At 43.2% G+C, this 17,885-nt stretch overlaps 1 long non-coding RNA gene across 2 annotated transcripts in view; it reads left to right on the top strand.

Moving 5' to 3' along the window:
• The first annotated feature begins 148 nt into the window (after positions 1-148).
• The window catches only part of LOC113976728, a 91,011-nt gene continuing 73,274 nt past the window's right edge, over positions 149-17,885 (top strand). For both annotated transcript variants that reach the window (XR_003537153.1, XR_003537152.1), the window contains exons 1-3: positions 149-288; positions 1,100-1,166; positions 16,224-16,307. This is a non-coding gene — a long non-coding RNA (uncharacterized LOC113976728). The remainder of the gene's footprint in view (positions 289-1,099; positions 1,167-16,223; positions 16,308-17,885) is intronic.

The following is a 17,885-nucleotide window of genomic DNA, read 5'->3' as shown; positions in this document are numbered from 1 at the left end:
GGGGCCGGGCCGACCCCGAACGGAGCCGATCCCGAACCGAGCTCAGCCGAACTGAGCCGAACGGAGCCGAACTGAGCCGAGCCTGAACCGAGCCCAGCCGAGCTCAGCCGAACGTAGCCCGACCCGAACGGAACCCGAACGGAGCCGAACAGAGCCGAGCCCGACCCGAGCGGGGCCGAGCAGAGCCGCCTCACGACATGAGGCCAAAAGGTGTTTAAGGGATTTTAAAGTTTTAAGGATTCCAGTGTGTTATTCCATGAACACGTGAACGCTTAGGAATGAAAATCAGTAGGAGAAGATGAGAAATAGTCGTTAGAGACAGAGGTGACACAAAGTCCCCACACGCTGTGGTGGGTTTGTCCCGGTGCCACAGAAACACTGACAAACAAACGGGGGGGGCCCTCGAATTTATTACAATTTATCCTCATTTATTCCCCTCACTGCTCACGGGCTGGTCTGTACAGTTCTGTACCTCCGCTGGGCACCACTGGGCGTCTCCCCAGCACCTCTTTTGGGGCGGAATCGGTAAATTCTTCAGGCTCGGTGGCTGCTCTGGCACTGCAGCACTTGGGACTAAAGTTCACACTCAATATGTGCTCAAAAGTGACAACAAGAAATCCCGACACTCCTGAATATTGATTTAGTATTTATGTTATGCAAATATATGTATATATTTATGTATTTTGTACATATATTAATGTTATATATAACGATATAAATATGTAGATATATCAATATATAAATAAATTATATACTACTATATATGCTAATAAAAATATACAAAATATATATAATATATCCATAGGTATATATAATAAATACATATTTATCTATTTACACATATTACATATATTTACACATATATGTGTGTATATATATATATTATTATATATGACTTAAAAGACACCCCCTTGATGCAAGTGATCCCTCAGCACATACTGCTTTCAAATTATATGGCATAACATGAAACAATAAAAACATATAAATATTTTTTATTTCCAGGGAAAATAACAGGTTAAAGTTCCTTTTTAACCTCGTTAGATTTATTTATTTATTTATGTACATACTTACTTACTTATTATTTAACCTGTTCCCACAGATTTATGGAAGAGCTAACCAGCCTTCTGGGGAGGATCTAAGACAAACCTGTGAGCTGCACCTTGCAGGTGAGTGATTCAGCCATGGAATTCTGCAATTTTAGCCTCTCCCCTGCTTTGATGAGCTGTTGTCAATGAAAACCTGATAAAAACTCTGTGATCAGTTAATCTGTGGGTTTGTGTGCACAGGATTTAATAAACACCAGTTCACACCAGTCCATTCCCACCCGCTGGGGTAATGGATCAGTGCACACTGCAGTCCACCAAAAATCAGGGCACACTTCCAGCAAAACACGAGCCCACATCGTGTGGAATAAACTGTAAATATGTGAGAGCTAATTAGAGTCAGGGAATCCTGGAATGCTTTGGGCTGGAAGGGACCTTAAAACTTGTCATTAGAGGAATTATGTCCGGGCAGTGCAGGGGACGCAAACCTGGTCATAATACAGATGGTAAAACTTGGTTGGTAGCACAGAAAAGGGCAAATTTTTAAGTGAAGGATCTGAGAATTCTGTCTGCTTCGTCCACGGAAGGCTTTGCACGTGAGATTTTGAAATCCGTTTCGTTGGTCAGAATGTCAGATGTTACTGCTGCTCAGTCAGTGTACCCAGACATCTTACAAAGAGCTCCATGCTTGAAAACTGTGTAAAACTGTAGGAATTTGGAAAAAATCTGGGTTGGCTGTTTTGTTTTGTTTTGGTTTTTTGCCTTTACTGAAATAGTACCTTGGCCATCCTGAAGTAATCTGCTGGAACAAAGAGAACACGGGCAAATATTTCGAGCCCCAGGGTACCCCAGCATTGCTGCTGTGGGGTGCAGAGCAGATTGAACCATGGCATTAATGCTGAATTTGTCCTCAGTTTTAACTGCAGCAGTGTCAGGGCTGGATTTTTAGATCAGTCTGGCAAGTGGCAGTTTTTAGTGAGTGGATGCTGTCAGGTAATAGCACGTTGGAGTCTGGGAACCTTCAGAGGTTCAGGTCGATGAAATGTCCAATAAACAAGCAATAATTACAACTGTCAACAGAGGAGTCCCAATAATAACAAACAGCTCTGATTTATCTCCTGCTTAACCATAAAGCTGATTTCACATTGGGCAAAAATGTTATGAAGAGGTGCAAGATACAAACTACAGCTGAATAGTAGGGGATGTGAAACAACACAAAGTGCCTGAGAGCTGCTTTTAAAAATAAATAAATGAACAAATCCCAGTGACCTGTGGTGGCCTGTCTGGTTTTCCTGCATTTGGATGTGCACACATTTGAGAATGAAGGGGAACAATGACACGTGAATGAAGTTTGCAGAGGTTAATGAAGTAAAACACTCATTTCTGCCATGAAAGGGTTTCCTCTCTGTGATGTCTCCTCACCTCCCAGGAAGCAGATGCCGTGTTCCCCCCTGTCCCTGTCCCTGTGTGTTCTGGCTGTGTTTGCTGTTCCCCCTCCCCAGAGGGAGCCCTGCTGTGGGATGCACCTGTGAACAGGTTCGGTTCTGGTGCAAATCATTTAAATTTCTGGAATTTCAGTTACTCTGAATGATGCTGGATGCGAGTGGATAACATGAAATCTGAAGATACAATAAGCCTTGACCATGATTATACTTGCAATACAATGATGTGTGTTATAAAGATATAAATAATGCTGTTGCTGATATAAGGGCCTTGAATGAGTCTCCCCACTAGTAAGTGCTGAGCTCTACTTTAATTGCTTGTGGAGGGCACCACTAAATTCTGTTTAGTAAGAGACTACCCTGAGTACAGCTGCATGTGAATTTCTGTAGTTCATTTACTACGGTTTAGTTGTTTTCTTAGAAGTAGTTGTTTCAGATGAATAAATCTGTAACATCTCAGGTTTTTCAAACACAAAGTGATTCATGCCAACCTGTTTTCATAGGCTGCTGCAGAAATGAATTAATATGATAATGTGACTCTGTGAAATTACTACTGTTCATGTACTAAATGTTCTTATTTATTACCCATAACATTTAATTGTAGTTTAAATAAATTCCATATAAACACATTTACTGCGGAGTTTAGAAACAATCCACAATTATACTGTGCATTTACAGGAACAAATTCCCTATCACTGATTCCTGGGAGAGGAGGATTTCTGGGGTTGATACTGAGCTGCTGATAAACAGCTTTGCCTTCATCAGTTCCTGTTTGTCATGAACTCTTCATAGAATCCAAAATGGTTTGGGAGGGAAGGGACCTTAAAGCTCATCCAGTCCCACCCCCTGCTCTGGGCAGGGACACCTTCCTCTGTCCCAGGTTGCTCCAAGCCCCTTCCAACCTGGCCCTGGACATTCCCAGGGATGGGACATCCCTTTCTATTTTGTCTCTCTCAGTAACTTGCAGTGGCTCTGTGTCTGTGGCATCCCGTGTCTGGGAATCACAGGAAACACAGGACCTTGCTAAAGCACGAGGATTTTGGTGTGTTTAAAGCAGAATTTCCAGTTCTCGTTGAAAATCAAACCCCAACACAAACAAAACCCTCCTCAGCGTAACTCAGCCCATCACTGGGAGCCTGGGGCCTTTCCCCTTTGCCCCTTTCCTGCTCCCTTTGGGCACTGGTGGCTCTTTTCCTGGAGGCCCCGGTGTCTCTGCGGGTGTTCACGCCTTTGTCTCTCTGCAGAAATGTGTGATGGAGAGATAGTGCTTGTGTGGACGTCAGCATTTCCAACCCTTGCATGTGTTGCATTGCTAAGCAACTTTTAGCAACACTTCTCCCGCGTCCTTATGCCATCTGGAAAAGAGGATTAGACAAGGAAATGTGCCAGGGAGAGACAAAGGCACATGTAAGAAAGAGGTGGCTTAATTACTTGGGAGGATGAGTGACATTAATAGCAGGCAATCAGCAGAAGTGATTGAAAGCAGGCACAGTGCTTCCCAGGTAGTGAGGAGGAACCTCTGGGAAAGGTGGCATCTTTTATACCCCCTGGCCTTTCCCCTCCCTGCAGGGAGCTGAACCCCAGTGCTGATGCCCAGTGAAGGCCCCTGTGATTTCATGGATAGTTTGGATGGAGCTCCAGTGACAGTGAGTCTCTTCTAGACCCTCTTCCAGTTGTTTTGTACACCCTGGATAACTGGCTGCCTGCTGCTTGAAAGTCCCTTCCACCGAGGCAGAGGAGGTTGTGGAATGCCAGTGGAGTGTGGAGCTTGTGCACATCAGTTCCCAACAGTCCTGCTGTCCTGGGATAACTGCTGGGGATGGTTTGAGGGGATGGAAGGGATAGATGTGGTGTCAGAAGGGTATTCTGTCTTTGGTGTCATCTTCCAGCACACCCGTAACTGCTAAAGGTGCAAACAGAACTTTGACTAAATCCATCTGGAGCTTCAGCTGGGTTCACACACATTAGAGAATTATAGGAGCACTTTTTTGGTACCTCTGCTGTTACCACACAAAAAGCCAAATATCCAACTTAGTAGAAGAATGACCACTTCAGATTTTAAATATTTCCCTTCTCTGGTTCCTTATGCAGTCTAACATTGGAAGAATGTTGCCTGACAGCTGAGCAGGATTTAGTACCACATAAAACCAGCGAGGTTTGTCACTGAGTTGTTTTACTTCCCATACCTGGACTTTTGACTGCACCTTGCCCACTGTCTGATTATTTCTGTGCCAGTTGTGACTCTGAACTCTCCCAGTGATATGGAACAATCCACACGAAGGTTCAGTGCCAGCTCTGTGCTGCAGGGTGGTTTTTACACACGCTTTGGAACAGAGCTGTGGACCACAATGTGCAATCCTACACTTGCTCCTCCCAGCTGGAGTGAAACCTGTGCTCCTGCTGTGCCCTCTGCTCCCTGACCCTGTGTCAGTCCATGGCAGTGAAATGGGGGCTGTCAACTAATCACCTGAAGGTCGTGTTGGGTGTCAAAGGGGACCCTGGAGACACTGCACCTTCCTCATGACGTCACTCTGGGTTGCAGTTACGTGGGCAAGGTTAATGTTGCTGGAGAATTTAATTGGCTCATTCCTGAGATTCCCTGGTATTTGGCTCTGCTGCCTTAGGAGTCTTTAAACTTTTCTGCAAAGGGAATACCTTGGGTGAAATGCAGACTGGATTTAAATAACCAAGGCTTTTTTGAATTGAATTTGGTACACTATTTCACTTTTCACAACCTTTAGAAGCAAAATAATGTGTGATTCTGTATGTGACAAAGCAGTTATTCATTCTTGCCATGTAATTTAATGCAATGTTCTATATGAACTGAAGGGCTTCACATAATAGTATCCCACAGTAACAAACCTTGGGCAAGAAATGTTTGATTCTCCTCCCTTTCCCCTTTCGAGGAGTGCCACATAATCCTTGGTTGTTGTGTGGTCTCCTATTCAACTTCTCACAAAAATGTTGGAAGGGTATTTATAAAAAGCCTTGAGGACCACCCACTTTGCTATTGAAATTTGGCTGAAATAATCCCTTCTTTATAATTTAGCTGTGGTGTTGTCGAAATTTCGGTTCCATGTGGGTTTGTGTTTAAAGGGGCAGTGGGGAAATGACGTCCTGGATGGACAGGGAGCTGTGGCCAATTGTTGTGGTGACACCTGTGATGGGCTGGGGCTCAAAGGCTGGCTCAGACCCTCATTGTGCTCTCCAGTTATTAACAGGGCTTGGACATAATGCCTTGGTTGTCCCTCTTGTGATGAATATGATCTGACTGTGGTGTTCAGCATCCTCTGAGTTCTCAGCTCTCCCAGAACAGCTCCCTCTCTGGAGCAGGAGGGACAGAGACCTTTCCTGGGGTGAGGGAGCTGCTCATTCAAAGGAAATGCAGAACTGCAGCGAGGTGTCCAGTGTTCTTGTAACGGATTTTTATTCCTGTGATGAGAGGGTGGGGTTTTTTGAGTTTAATAATGGAGATTTTTAATTTTAAACTGAAAGCATTTTGGAATTAAAAAGTTGGAAGGACAGGAAAAGAACAAGCTGTGAGTGTGTGTGCATGGCCTGTGTGTGTATGGGAGAGTAATCCCAGTAAATTCTGTCCTTGCAAACAGTCAAGAATTGCTCAGCAGGTTCTGGTTTGGTAAGCACAGAGCAGGAATGAATCCCATCCCACTGCAGAGCCATGGACTCCCCTGCTGCAGGGTGAGCTTGTCTGATCCAATTGACTCCTGTGTGAGGGGACTGTTGGCACAGTACACACGGTCCCAACCCGAGCACAGCTGGTCAAGAGGTGCTCACAAGTACATTTTTGGATTGCCTCACTCGGATATGAATGTATCACCTCAAAGGAAATGATCCAAAAATCTTGAAATCCAGCATGTGTGCATGTACTCTTGGTGTCAGGCAGCAAAACACATGGAATGGAACTCAGAAGGACAGATCTGTGCAGCAGCACAGCCCATCTAAAGAATATTTGCATGTCAGAATCTCTACTGTGGGATGTTAATACTCCCAAAATTAAATATTTAATAACAACAATCAGAGGAATATCATGCACCTGATTGATTTATTTCCACCTTTAATACTAGACATGCTTGTAATTCTAGGTCACATTTTCTGAACCCAGAATAAAAATGTTTGGTTTTCGAAGCATTTCCTGTAAAGGAATAATTTTGTGTAGGTTTCAAAAGTCTCACAGTAAAGTACTTCTTTAATCCAGCCAAAGTTGATAGTAATCAAAATTCATAGCAATGTTCAAACCCTCTGGAATGTGGGGATGGTCTGTTCCATGATTAGTTAGCAGATGTTAACTTTAACAGGCCCTTTTTTCTGGCACTGTGAGCTGAACAATAAGGAATTGAATAGGTCTTGAAGAAATCGCTACACAATCATGGGAGTATTCTCTTCAGATTACTATAAGGATATATTTGAAGAGAGGAAATTTGTTCCTCTCCTGTTCATTGGGTACTTAGAAGACTTAATTTTCCCTTTTCTCGGCAGTGCAATCATTTACATTCTGCACTAAGAAAGCATGATATTCCTGTTTATTGCAAAAACTTAATTGTTTTTTAAATCTTTTTAAAATGCCTTTTTGAGGTTATTCACAGGACTTCAGTTTAAACTTCTAGATAAGCATTGCAGGCAGAATGATAACTTAGCTTTGGGGAAGGAAGTGCCTTCATTAAAGGGAGTGAATTTCTCTTCTTCCCATCCCTCTGGGAAGACAGGTTTGCTTTGCCACTGCCCAGGAGTGAGGAGTGGGGGAAAGGAGTGCAAGAAACAATCCCATGAGGGCCCCACACCAGGGCAGGGGATGTTCCCAGGGGGAACTGCAGCCTGTGGAAAGCCCAGGCAGAAGCAGCTTCTCCTGCCAGGAGCTGTGGGTTGTGGAGGAGCTTTGCTGGAGCAGGGAACACGTGAGGAGGGAGGAGCAGCAGGGAGGGGATGTCCTGGACCCACCACAGCCCCCATCCCTCAGCCCAGACCCTTGAGTGGGGAGGGACAGGAGCTGGGAGTGCAGGGATGAGGTTTTACACTCAGCAACTTCACCTAAGTTTGTAATGTTGTGCCACAGTAACAGTGAGAGGTAATTCATAGATAGTTGGGACATACTCACTATTTGTTTGTTGCTCTTTTGGTGATCAGCTGTGAATAAACATGGTGTGGAAATCGGGGCTGGCATCAGAAACTGCCCAATCCCATCCAGGTCTGCAACCAACCTTGAGCTCCTTGGAAAGGACAGAAGGAAGCACTGCTTTTATCTGCTGTGCTCGAGCAGTGGGGCAGAGACAACTTCATTCTATTTGCCTTGAGTAGTATGTGTGTAGAGTAACCCAAAACCAGGCCTCATAAATTACAGCAAATGTGCAAGTGGTACTCCCTAAAAATAGTGGCAAATACCTTTTTGAGATGCTGGGGAGTTTTTGTGATTGTCAAATATAATTTTATAATACAATATTCAACCCTTAAAGAGTGCAAGCTGTTCACTGCCCTCCCTTGCCCCACCTGGTGGCTCCTGACTATTCAAGGAGGGCACAGCAAGTTCTGTCTGCAAAAATTAGGACCATAAAAATCATCCTTCTAAATACTGATTTGTAATCCTAAATTAATAATTGGTTTCTGAAGTATTGAAGTCTCTGGAAGCTGCTGAGTGTGTTAGTACTTCTAAGAAGCCAAGAACCTTTAAATCTCACTGAAACTTGTTTCAAAAATCTCACCCAGCATTTGGTTTCTCTTTATATTTTTACAGCAACATTGTTCTTTTCTTCCTTGTCAAGGATAATAGCTGATGTCAGAATTGTAAATACTCCACAATAATTATTTGAAGTGCAGAACCAGATGAAATAGACCCTACAGTGAAATATTTCTTTGAAGCTGTGAAACTTGATTCTTTGTTTATTAGGAAAGTCACTGCTTTAACTTTGTACAGCATTTCAAAAGACTTGGAAAACACAAGGAGTAATTTAAATGAATTCTAAACCCCCATTTGTCAACTCCATCTCCAGTCTGACACAATCTAATAGACTTAAGTTGTTGGAGAGGTAGTTTTCAATATGATGCTTCATGTATGTTTTCTGCTGGATTCCCAGCTGTAAATTCAATATACTGAGCACCTAATGGGGTCATGGTGATTTCTTCCTTATATTTGGACTTATCTAAGATTTAAAACCTATCAGCACAAACAAACACAATTGTCAGAACTCCTTTCTCTCCCTGGCTCTGGGTGTATAATCTGTCTTTTGACATGTGTTGCATCTGGAAGCCGGGAACCGAAATCTCCTGTTTCTGTCATTAGCAATTCTGGATTTGCAGTGGCTGATTTGCCATTCCCGGAGGGAGACAGAGCCAGGATCTGGATCTGACACCCAATGTAGAGCAGGAGATGCTTGGAGCAGCCAGCATGGGGAGTAAAGATAATGGATTAGTTGACTGCTCAGCTTTTTAGTTAACTGAGAAAGGAAAAAATATCTTTGCACAGCAGTAAAATAACTCAGGAATATAAGAAACAACCTTTGTAATACAAACAGGCATCTTCTTAGTGATTTTTTTTTTTTTTAGCAAAGTGCTGAATTTCTCATAAAAAATACAAACAAAATAATTTTAGGACATTGATTCTATTTTACAAGAGAAATCTTTCCCTCCTGGGGTTTCCTTTCAGTTATTTTCACCAAGCAAAGCATAGTGGTGTGCAGTAAGATCAAAAGAGTTTAAGTTAATCATTTCTACAGTCTTAATTCTTTTACCAAGAATGAAGTAGGGACTAAAACTTGAATCTGGAGCCCAGACTTTATACCCTTCACTGATGTTCAGAAACGCTGCTGGTACTTCACACACTTCCAGTAACAACTTTGACATGTGAAACTGGTCCCAGAAGTACAGCAGCTCCAGGACCTCAGACTGTGGGAGTGCTGGTTTCAGGGAAAATTGGGAATATTCAGGCACATAGGCTTTTATGTCCATCCAAAGCCATTTCCCCATTTTACAAAGGATTCAAGCCGATGGTGGGGGCAGAAATGTTTCTTTTTTTCCTGATTTAATGTTCTGTCTGATTTGTCATTGGTGGTGGTTGAGCAGCTGCTTTGACCTGGGAAATCCTTTGGTGCTGGAGTGACAAGTTCCAGCACTGCCACTGTGACCAGGGAGAAGCTGAGTGTCAAACCCCCATTTTCCCTCCAGAAACACCTGATTTGCCTTGTTCTGTGAAGATTCTAAAGGTGGAGGGTTTGGCTTCTGTTCACTCCTGTTGTGAGATTCGGAACACGGGAATTCCCAAAGTCTCTGTGTCCATAACACACGTTCTCCTGATGCCCTGACTGCAGCAAGAGCTTTAAGAAAAAACCCAAAATACCCCTGGCCATGTAAGAAAATCAGCAGAGTTGGTGACTTGGATGTGAAGTTTCAAATGTGATGCTCCCGAGGAAGGTTTTGGTGGCCGGGGCTGCAGAGGGGACTGTCCCACCTGTGTGACTGGGGGAAATCAGGGAAAAACAAGGCATTGCTTTTGCAATCCCTGAGCAAATCCTGTCTGTGACTCATGAATTTAATCAATTAGAAGCAAAATATCTTGTGACTCTCTGGATGGGGCACCATATGTTGCAACAGAAAAAGAGCACTTCAGGAGGAGGCATTTTGGTGTTTTTGGAAAGATGACATTGCAGAGAAAATGTAGAAAATGTGGTTTGCTTTAAATATTAGGACTTTTTTGTTAAGGTATTAATTATTCTCCGAGACCTTTTAGAAAAGGTATTAAGGACTGCCTAAAGTAGGATTAGATGCACTGCTAAATGGGCTCAGAGCAGCAATTTCCCCTCAGTTGTTTCAGTTTCCCCCTCTGATGGGAGCAGTGCGTGCCTGGTGGGGAACGTCCTCCTCCATATTCCTGATGTTATTACAAGATATCCCAGTGTAATAAAGAAAACAATTCCTGGGCACTGATAGCAGTGACATAATGTTGCTGCTGGTCCAGGTCTCTGTAATGCCTCTGGTTTCCATTTGCTCCATATCATCACATTTCTGCTGCATCAGCTGAAATATTTTTCATATTTCTGGACTGAGGAACGTTATTGTCCGACGGGTCTTAAATTGAGGGGAATTTACAGGACTCAGGAACAAGCTTTCAATTGAAACCAGGGCTGGGAGTGCACGGAGCTGGGGGATGAGGCCAACTCAAACATCTCCCTGGGTCCCTGTGCAGAAGACTGGAGCTGTAAAAAGTTCAGGTTTTGGCTCCTCCTTTTTTTAGGTCCAAGTGCTTGGCCTTAAGTGTTCCACCATCTAATTCCAAATGATCACTATTTGGTGCTTTTTCATCCTTCACCCGCTAACTCCACCAAGTTTCACTAAAAATTCATCTCATGGAGGTCCTTCTGCGAGGGTTCATTCCCAAGGGATGGGTTCCCTCCTCTCACAGTTGTGAGGATCCCAACATCAGTTATATGCTGTAATATCCGTGTTTAAAACTGATAGCACTGGACCTGAGTGGGGAACCAAACCCACTCAGGGGATGCAGCAACTGCTCCTTTCAGTTGGTCATTTAAGCAGAAGGACCAACAGCTCAGACAGACCTACCTTAAAATCCCTGGCTGAGCAGGACTCAAGGCACACCAGACTGCATTTCCCAGAGTGGAGCTCATGGGATTGTAGGCAGTTTGTTTGACAAAAAAGGGAACAAAAAAGGGCTGCTCTTCACATCATCATGTCGTAGCTCTGAGCTAACAAAAAGTTGACTGGACCCATAAATTTAATCACATAAACAATGTTTTAATGGACTAAAACCGTGTGCCTGGGCAAAAATGTCCTGTTTTCTCCCCGCTATTTCTTCATCCAAGAAGCCCTTTTTAGACTATTTGACAAAAGTGGATGTGTAATTGAATTCAGGAACAGCATCAGATGACACACAGGCTGTCATATGTTAGTCAAAAAAAAAGAAAAATAGTTACCATAACAACTGACTCACCACTTGTGTTTCCAAGAGGGAGAACATCTTAAAGGAGAATGCCACAGGTCAGTCCCCTGTGTGTTTGTGCTGTCAGGGGATGGGCAGGAACATTGTTTTCATGGGTGCCAGGAATGAGGGGGGGGTTCTTGCTCAACTAAGGATTTGGTACCAGAAATAAGATTGTGCTTCTTAGATGGTCATGTCCATAACTGGAAGCAACAGCAAATAAGTATGTTTAGAAACAAAATGAAAGGTCCCGAGTACTGGATTTTCCAAACATATTGGGGACCACTCTTTTTTTTCTGTTAGAAATCTGCTTTTACTTTTCTTTGGTTCATTGTTGAGGACCTGAACCTGCTCATGTCTGAGGTATAGGAGTTTTACCTTTGACATCTGTGTTTGCCTGATCAAGCCTTAACATGATTTATTTTGTATTTTGTGTCAGCCCCTCTGAGCCAACTTCAAAGCCACTTCCCCAGACGTGTTTCCTGCGTCTCCACTGAAGCCCTTGGTGCTAAAACTCTTGACATCATCACTAGAAGTAGCCTGAGGATCATCAGAGTCTTCTTTGAAGACTTGGTATTAATTTCCACTACAGACAAATATTCTGCTGAAAAAAAGGTTTTGCCTCTGCCCCCTCTGTCCTGCGGGCAGTGATAAATAAAGAATTGCTGCAAAATCAGATTACTTTTAATCTGACATTTCATACGTTCTGCTGGGTGAGGGCAAAGGGAATCACAGAGTCGTTGAGGTTGGAAAAGACCTCAATGGAGTGATTAACCCTCTGTCTGTGCAGAGAGTTTATTCTCTCTTCTACCTGGACTTCTGAAATCCTTAATATGATGATCCTGTGACTGAGGGGTCAGTGCCCCACCCGTGTGTGTGAATGTGGATATGTGTGCTGGGGCTGTTTAGTGTAAAACACCCAAGTTACTCCAGCTGGGATCCCACCCCTCAGACACCTGTTACACACTGGGAGCCCTACAGAACTGTGGGTAAAAAGCAGGAATTCTGACAAGCCCCTGGCAGCCCTGGGTTGCAATAGTGGCCACATAATTTGTGACATTATTAGAGTTCAGCGGAGTGCAGGAACTCCTGGCTGATTTTGACCTCTCTAAATAAGTCCCTCTCTGTATCATGCAATAAAACAATTTGAGAGTTTGAGTCTGCCCATATAAGAGGACCATTGTGAGCCCTGATAGGTGTGGGGTTCCTTTTGGTGCTAAGCTTAAGAAAATTTTAAAGAAAAAGAGGTATAGAATGCTTTCTTTTGGGTCTTTGGGTTGTTTTGTTTCAGACTTTCAGATTGGCTGTTTAGCATTTTGCTCAAAGAAAAGCCCAGCTCACACACATGGAAGATTGCCAGGGACTCTAATCCCTATTTTGGTTAAATTACAGTACCCAGATTTCGGTAACAAAGCGCATTGATTTTATATTCAAAAAGATTTTTATATTTAGTCTGTTAACCTTTTGTAATTCCCACCCACAGCTCTGCACTGGGGAACATTTTGATGCTAATTGTTGTCAGTGGGGAATCTGCCCTGGCCCCTCGGGAATGTCAGTGCAGTGAATGCAGGGCAGGTGCTGGAATTGCAGCTCTGGAATTGTCTCTGGGCAGCAGGGATGGCTCAGACAATTCCCTTCAAACTGCACTGGAGAACACTTAAAAACATAAATGTGGTAACCAAAGATAACCTGACATCATATTTGCAATAAGGAAAAGAGGTGGGAGAATTCTTCCCCTCATTTCCAAGGGGGTTTTCCAGACCCACAGTTTAAATCACTCCTCACTGGGCAGATTCTGATTCAAGAGTTACTGTGTAGTTTTGAGAAGTCCCTTTGGGTTTGGGTGTTTGTGGGAATTCTTGTCTGGTAGTCCCTGGAAGTTGTTTGGTGGAACATCCCAATCCAAGGGATATGACGTGGGAATGGAGGGAAAAGGAGGGTTTGTGCTCCGAGCCCAGATCCTCTGGGTGACACTGGACACATTCCTTCCTTCCAGCCCTGCTTTCCTCAGGATGAGACAGCAGCACTGCCTGTCCTTTGAACAACTCCAACCAAACTGTCCTGGGATCTCAGTGGGCACATGGGTGTGTTTGCCATCCACAGGAAAACTCAACATCCTTCACTTTACTGGAATCTTCATTGTACTCTTTGTAAGATCTACGTGGGGCAGAGTTAATGATTATGCAACAGCAGTTTGTTTGGAATACACAATATGCTAAAGTGCTGCCTGGGAAAATATTTTAAATACAGAGCAGTCATTACATTTATTAAATTATTATAATTTTAGTGGGTTTGATGAACCCTCCCCCTGAGTGAAGTCTTTGTTTCCACAGAATGCTTTAATATGGATGAGAGTCATTCTCACAAGAAAAATCTTTGGTGAACTGAAGTTGTTATACAGAGGGAAAAGGGAAATTTAGGGTCAAAAATAGAAGATTCTTATAATCTTCACTGTAAGATAATTTTTTTTTAATCAAAACCAGTTGAATTCAATTTTAATTTCCAAGGATTGTATTAAAACTCCCCCCAGCCCAACTTGAGGCCATCTCCTCTTGTCCTGTCCCTCGTGGCCTGCAAGGGCCTGACACCCACCTCCCCTTTTCACTTTGCCAAAGCTATAAATGAAATAGAGTCACATTTGGGGTTTGTTTGCATGCACACTCTTGCACTTTTTGCATGTCCTGATGTGTTTATTTGTGCTCTCAGAAGTTTGGCCTCTGCAGCAATGCTAATGGGATCATAAATTAAAGCATGTTTGCTTCTATACCACTGTTCTGCTGAGTGCATTATTGGGATGTATCACACTTGATAATTTTCTTTGGCATCAGTCCAGTAGTGAAATAGTCCTCAGCAACATGAGTTAATAGTACTTTATTTAACAAAAGTTAAATATATTTTGTTTTCTGCTGAATAGATCATCTTTTATCTCCTTCCCCCCCCCACATTAATGAACAAATCTCTTTGGTGAATTGACTCCAACATTAAAAACTAATGCAGTGTGTCTGGTCACCTTTAAATGAAATGTCTATCACCCCTTAGGACCAATAACCCTGTATTTTTAAAAAACTTCAGTTAAATGAGGATGATCTGCTTTTCCCCTGCTACAGCCAGATAATAACTCTCTGTGGGATGATAACAAACATTTCCCTGCCTCTGTGGGATCACTGCCCCCCAGCCTTTCTGAGGGCTCTTCCCTGCCAGGGCTTTCTCCCTCCTTCCCCCACCCACCCCAACTCCAGGCTTGATGTCCTGCACAAGTGACTCGTGTGCTGTAATTGAATGGGCTGTAAAAAGATAATTAATTGATATTTCGCTCCCAGAGAGGTCAAGCTGCCCTCTCCTGAAGGGTGGTTATGGAAGGAGTTGTTCTGCTGGCACTCAGCCCTCAGAGGGGGCACAGGAGCTTTGTCTTGCCAGTAGCAGTAATTGTTGTAATTAAAATTAACATGAAGGGGGGACTTAAGGAGTGATTCTCTGATTTAGATGCTTTAGCTTCGCTTGAAAGCTTGTGAAACTGGAATTTATTTTAATGCCTGGCACAAGGCTGTGCCATTTGCTGCCTAAACCTCCCTGTGCCACGTTACCAGTAACGTGGGAGCAGAGAAATACCACTGTAGGTGTGTAAATTTGAGATGGCTGATGTGAAATCCTGTCAGGCACCTTGAAACCATTGATTTTAAACACGTCTCTTTGAACAGCTGCTTATTGTGAGATTGTTTCAGCTGAAGATTGGCATGAAGAATTCTTTCAGTAAATGGATTATCCAAATGTAGGACTTCACTGATGTTTAAGAGGCTCTTAAACATTTCCTTTGAAACTGTGTGGCACAAGAGCTATCAATTAACAATATAATAATATTAAACCTGCATTAAATTTAGTGACACAGGAACCTTTCTGAAACTGTTGGTGCATTAAGAGCCTGGAGTTATCCTGGAAGGAGTGTGGTTCTCACTCATTGCCCAGAGAATAAATACTGCTACTACAGCAAAAGCTAATGGAGAGAAAGATGTTATTTAATGTCCTTGCAGAGGCAAAGACTTAACTTTTATCACACCTTATAATGATAAAGTTACAGCTCTGTGGAGAGAACTGCAGCATTCCCAGCTGGAAAGTCCTTATTTAAGGTCTTCTAGGTGGGATAAAGCATTGCAGGGGGAACACAACCCTTCTTTTCACACTTCAGCCTTAATGTAAAATGCCATATTTGCATGGATACAATACATTAAAATGAGGAAAACAATGGTGTAGGCATTTAATTCCTGGAAATAGTCCAGAAAATAACCTGTTCTACAAACTGAAGCTGTATTGGGAAAATTCTGGGGGAAAGCCTAGATCCTATTGTTTGAACGGAGAAAGTAGGATGTGCCCATTCCCAAAGTTCAGGTACAGATAACTATTTACTATTTATAGATAACTATTGCTTCACTCCCAGTGAGAATGTTCCAAAAGGGAAGAGCAGATGAGAGTTTCAGATCAGACAATTTGTTCCAGCTTCTGGTTTCAAATTCTTTTGACTGTTGCGTTGTACATTCTGGCTTTTGTCTTTTCACTGCAGGGGATGCTGATAGTTTAGTGACCAGGATCCAATTTTGCTTACAGAAATAAATAATAGGAAATCACGAGAGAATCTTAATACATGTAAATCAAACCCCAGCATAGTCAAGCGCTGATGATTTTGCATTTGTTCTTAAGTTACAAATGCAAAGGAAAACACTAGCACATCATAAATTACACCAGTTTTGGCACTTTCCCGAAGCACTACAGAAATACTTCTTTTTTTTTTTTTTTCCCCTGCAGAAAGGAGGCAAAAAGCCAAGTGGCAGGAGATCTGCTGAGAAAGCTGAGGCTGACAGTCTGGCAGGGGAGGAGGGAAGGCAGCAGGTACGTGTGACCCAGGATGGTGCTGCTCAGCTGGAGGCTGCTCCCGCCCGGGGCAGGTTTGAGCCCTGCAATCCCCCACTCGGGGCTGGGGGGGCCCTCCTGGACAAGGGCCCTGCTTTTTTTGGTTCCCTGACCCCTCTGTTATCACACTGCCCTTCACATTTTATGCCAACACACCTTTTATTCCCTCACAACCTTGGCTTGTGCTTGCAAGAACGGTTTTCAGCCCTTAACTCTGGAGAGTGGTTGGTGGTGGGGTTTTGGTGGTTGGATGGCTTTTTGAAGTGCTTTTTTTGTGTTATTAGATCTTTCTAATGACGTAGGTGTGGGGGGCTTCACTACACTTTTACAGTTGCCATCAAATCTACTTTGCCTGGTTTTTCAGGTAGGAAAACTTTTCCAGCCAAGTTTTGCAGTCTGCTCTGGTGACTACACCTAACCTTGCCATTACATCCAAAGTTGCCACTTGGAAACTGGTGTGTTTAAACAAACCTCTATAATTGCATTTCATAGGATGCATATAGTTAAAAAGAAAATAATTACCTAGAGAGGAAAAACTTCTCTGCTTACTGTGTTAGTCAAGTTTTGAAATGGTGGGTTGAGCTATGGCAATGCAATAATTATTGTTTATGCAAGCACAGAAAATCTCTGCTCTCTGCAAAAATAAACCACCAAAAAACACCAGTCTGAGTTTACTGAAAGTCTGGGGTGGAATTAGGTGTTGAAAGTATATTCTGACCCTCTGTGGTGTTAATGGAGGAGAAGTTACCCCCAGCTGTAGGTTTTCAGTGGGTCACTGATGTGCTTTCACTGTTTGAAAACAACACCAGCGTTACATTTTTTTCTGTTTGATAGGCAAGAATGAACTAACTGGATAAACTAACAAGAGCAAACTGTCATTTCAAGTGGAGTGAATAAACCTTCCTTTTTATGAGTGCCATCTGAGAGCACAGTAAATAAAGCCTCTGGTTTTCAGTAACTGTTTAATCGATAAACGGCTCCGAGAGCAGCCCTGGCTCCTTCCCTGCCCCAGCCCCAGATGTGCTCCCAGCAGGGCTGTGGTGGGAGATGGCAGTCAATGAAACTGCAGCCACAGCAGCAAGGATTAGGGGGAAGTGAAAACTCCTGACTCAGAGGAGCAGGGCAATGGCAGAAAGACTCCTCATTATGGATCTCTTCACGGGGAGAAGAATGACTGGTAAATGAGGTTTGTGTGGCACAAAGAGGATGGAAACACAGTTGGACTCAGGCAGAAATTGTGCTCACTGTACAAAACAAACAGAGGAGTAGAGCAGGGCTCATTTGCATTTCTCAGCTGACACAGTGAGCAGGGAGGTGGAGATCCTCTGGCACGGGTGGGAGATGCAGCAGCTCAGAGAAAGGTGTTGTTTAACTTTCCCATTATTTGGGTTGTGATGAACGTGACTTTTACTACAGCCTGTTATTACTGGAAACTTTTTCAGTGTTTGCTTTAATTTCTTTGCTGTACAATAGTTACAAGCTCTTAAAATGCTGCCTTGAGCAGGTCTGCCCTGGTGACTGATTGTCACCTTTGTCACTGGTCCAGCCAAGCATCAG

This window comes from Neopelma chrysocephalum, unplaced genomic scaffold (assembly GCF_003984885.1).
Source record: "Neopelma chrysocephalum unplaced genomic scaffold, ASM398488v2 Primary Assembly neopelma1_180, whole genome shotgun sequence".
Taxonomy (NCBI): Eukaryota; Metazoa; Chordata; class Aves; order Passeriformes; family Pipridae; genus Neopelma; species Neopelma chrysocephalum.
The sequence above is the reverse complement of the archived record's forward strand: the minus strand, read 5'-3'. Positions and strand labels throughout refer to the sequence as shown.